We start from the raw sequence: 4,529 nt of genomic DNA, 5'->3' as shown, positions 1-4,529 counted from the left end.
TCAGTGGACTAATAAATGAAATCTGAATTATTCATCCATCTGTATGTCATTCAGATCTTTAAAATCAATGCTGATGGAGTAGTAGAGATGCGTCAACTCTCACCAAACCAATACAATGGTCTCCTTCCTTCTCTCTCTTTCATTTTTAACCATTTACTTTTATTTGGGATTTTGGAATCTGGATACATTTCCATACATTGCCCCTAACAACCATAACGCACATTAATAATTTATGGGCCTGAAGTGTGGAGGGTGTTTGTGAAGGAGCATTTCATACAGAGTGTAATCTCACTACCCCCAGATTTCCAATTCACATTAGTTAATTTAGGCAGAGACTAATTTAGGAATTTTCTGTATTAACAAAGAGTATATGTGAATTCTTTGGAATCTATTAGGCAAGGATGAGTAGGACTTTATGTGTACTTTTAGCAAACAGATTGTTTTCCCTTTTATACAAATCTATACAGAGAAAATGGAATTCATTCTAAAGGGTGATTTATTGATTAATTTCTTTGCCATTCCACTGATTTTTGCCTCTACTTTCACCCCTTTAGATACATTTCTTTGTGTTTTTCTTTGGATTTTTTGAAATTGCCCATAAAAAATGCTTGGTATTTGCTGAGCATTTCTCTCTCCTGTGTTGCTTTAAAACACGCCAGATTAAAAAGAATATAGGTAGTGTTGGAAAGATTAATTCCTGAGCTACTGAAATATTTTTTTCCATGTTAACTCTTTTTTTTTTTTTTTTTTGACAGCTTACTTTCAGGAACAGCTACAAAAGAAAGGCTTCTAATTTAATACATTACTGAAAATATAAGTAGAAGAGGGGAAAACCCCTTACTGCTCAAGCACACACTGACTGTCATGGACTTAGATTAATAATAATAATTTCTGATATTAATAATGATAACTGACATTTATTGAGGGTATACTGTATGCCAAGTAGTGTTTCAAGTATTTTACATTTATTGTACTTAATCTGCACAACAACCAATGAGATAAGCTCTATGATTATAATACCTCTCTTACATAGGAGAAGTCTGAGACACAGAGAGGCTAAGGAACTTGCCAAGTTCATACAGCTGCTAAGTGGAGAAGCCAGGTTTAACTCAGCCTGCCTGGCTGCAGAGCTTTCACTAGAAGCCGCTGCCTCTTGATGCCTGGGCCAGGCAGTGCCCTGTGAGTCATAAAATGATATGGAGTCATTTACTTCCCATTTAAGTAAAGTGAATGTATGTTCTGGGTATTCTTCAGCATGTAAATTTGAATGCTTTCCGTTTTTCTGCATGCTCTGTGTCTGAGGATGAGTAATATGCCCATAAATGGCATTTTTGTACAATCTTTAACGATTCTAGATCTATCTTCTTTGGAGGTGGGACCTAGGTATTTACATTTTTCATAAGTTCCCCAGGAGATTCTGATGCAGTTCCTAGTCAGATAAGCCTCTGGAACAACTATTTTAAATCAAACCTATGAAAGAGTATGCCCATATCTACATAACAACATGTAATTTTTTTGGCAAGGAACCAAATGGCACAGGTGGGTGTAGGTGGTAATTAGTTCAACTAGAGCTACCTTATAAAACATTTCATCACACTGTTGGTTCCAAAGCAGTGTGTCTTGTCCCTGGAGGGCAGGAGGGTTGACTGCCAATTTTCTAGTAGCTCAGTTTAGCCACCAGGATGGTGTTCTGTTCACAATGGCCATTCAATAAATAATATAATGATAATAATAAACACAAATTTAATACTCACCACATGCATGCCAGGCGGTGGTCGAAGTGCTTTACGTGCATCAACTCTTAATCCTCTCACCTTTTCTATGAGTTAGATTCCTTTTCATGCCCATTTTTCTGATCAGGAAACTGAAAACAGAGATGTTAAGAGCAAGTGACAAGTACCAGAACTCGGGTAAGATTGGATATGAGCTCCAAGAAAATGTCACCAGTGATAGCTTAAAACAAATAACTGTACTCGTCTTTGCTCTGCCAATCCAAAGATGAAGATGAGGAGGATTTTATATGATTACACTTTCAAGATATGTCTATTTAGATATAAGAACTTTCCCTTCCTGATATGTGTCACTCTTCCTCTCTCTCTCTCTGGCTCTTCCTCTCTTTCTCCCCTTCCTTCTCTCTCCTTGGCTTTTCTCCCTACCTCTCTCCTCCTCCTTTTTCTTCTTTCTTCCCTCTCCTCTTTCTTCCTTTGTTATACTTTAAAATGTTTATCAAAGCCCATATTTACTAAAATAGAAAGGGAAAATAGTTCTTATTCAAATACTTTAATGAATATATTTGTAAATATTATTTAACATAAACATAAGTTTCACGTGAGCATAAAGTAAATCAGTTTTTGAGACAAATATCCATTTATCTGAGCACCGTCATCAGCTCTGCTTGGCTGGATAAGAGAGCTGTGATTTTCTGTACTTGGCTACCTGTGTATCTCCTAGGAATACTCAAGATTGGAGGAAGTGTTAGGGCTTAGTAAATATTTCAACTTGCCTGAAGGCTGTTTTAGGCTATCGCCTTTTGTATTTTTAATATTATAAAGGAAATAGTGACTAACAGATAAAATTTTTCACTGATTTAGAGAGAAATGATGAAAATACTCTCTTGAGTTTCTGATCACCTGGGATTTCTGAGGCAACCTTGGGATAAAATCCTGGAGCAACATGGGCTAAGCTTCATATTGCTAACATTCAGCATATGGAACTTCTATATTTTTCCAGGGCAGGACTATGACTTTTATTTCTGTATCTTTGATATTGAAAACAGTGGCAGATATACTGTGGGTGGCCAAAGAGAGATATTTTTTGCTGGAGGTAAAAGAATGAATTTATCTGTTCAATTTCCCAAGCAATGGTATAGTATCATTACCAAACTTTCCCTAAATATATTAATGTAAACCCTCATCATTTTTTCATACAGGGCAGTGTTTCTTAAACTTCAGTAATATGTGTCAACTTTTAGGAAAAAATTTCAACAAACACCAACTGTTTATTTAAAATTTTATCACATAACACTAAGCATAAACCCCTTGTGCTTATAATTTGTAATTAAACTTCAAATCAAAACTAATGTAGAAATTAAATACAAACAAAACAGCAAAACAATAGCATTTGAGATAACATTTATTTAGTGTCACAGACCTTTTTCTCCTGCGGAAACCAAGGTGCCAAAGTTTACTATTGAAAATGTATTATCAAGTTCCATGTTTTATTTATTGTCACTTAATTCTTTTGACTCTAAATTTAATAAACTCATTTATAACATAGTCACTCTCATCATGATCATTTTAGGTACCTTTTTAACAATGGTACTTTAATGACTAAATTATTTTAATGGGTCTACCAACTAAATGGTGTATCACAGAGTTAATTACTATCAAAATGTAATGAAAAGTTCTTTTACTGTGTGTTTACTGATAACCTTCTAACTGGTATGTATGATACTAGGAATTGTACCTCCGATGCTACAGCACTGCTTCTTTTGAGTTTATTATACTTATACTATATGCTACATGATAATCAAATTTTCTTGTCACTTTTTCTCATTTGAAAATTCATCATTTAAAAATCTGTCTTCATTCTTTTATTACTTGACTTAGACAATCAAAATAGTATGTAAATAATTTGTCTATTACATCATTCTCATGATACCAAATCTGTCTCATTTTATTAAATAACTTAAGAAACTAAAGCCTTATTCTATGAAAAATGTCTTTCCGATGAGAATTATAATGGCGAAAGAGAATTTTATCTTATTAACTGGTAAAAGAACAATATGAATATGCAATTGTGCCTGAGACCATTGTTGTCATTTTGGCATTAGGAATATGAACGCAACAACAGGGTTCCAAGGCAGTAATTGATTATAAGATTGTCCTTCATATGCTCAAAACACTATTTAAAAAGCTTTACTTTTAGGTCTCTCGATGTTTAAGAACTTATTTACTTTTAAAATCTAGTCAGGTTTGAGCACCTTTGGCCACCTTGTCTCTCTGTCTGCGGCTTTGATCCCATTACATCTACTTAAAGACTTAAATAATCTATCTAAAATACAAGTCTGTTCAATTCATTGCCCTATATAAAATTCTTCAATAACTCCATCTTGCCTGAAACCTATAATCCAAATTCTTTACATGACGTACAAGACCATGATTTGACTCCACCCATCTTTTAAATCTTGTCTCCATTCACTCCCGTTTGAGGGAGCTTCATGCCATGCATCTTAATTAGATGCACCTTGCTTTTTCATACCTCCATTCCTTTTACATTCCGTTCCTTCTGCCGTAAATGCTCTCTCCCTTCTCAAACCTCCCCTTTCTACTACACATCTCTAGAAAATTTTCCCTTCAAAATTCTGATCTGGATTGGCTTCCTTGGAGAAGTTTTTCCTTAACGCCACCAGACAGTTCAGCCATCTTTGCTCCTATAGGAACCTGAGCATGTTTTCCTCATTCCATGTATTGGGCTGTATGTATTGTATTGTTTTCTTGTTCCCATGGGTCTCTTCTTGCATACACAGA

The sequence above is a fragment of the Balaenoptera musculus genome, chromosome 6 (assembly GCF_009873245.2).
Source record: "Balaenoptera musculus isolate JJ_BM4_2016_0621 chromosome 6, mBalMus1.pri.v3, whole genome shotgun sequence".
Taxonomy (NCBI): Eukaryota; Metazoa; Chordata; class Mammalia; order Artiodactyla; family Balaenopteridae; genus Balaenoptera; species Balaenoptera musculus.
This window is presented reverse-complemented; position numbering follows the sequence as displayed.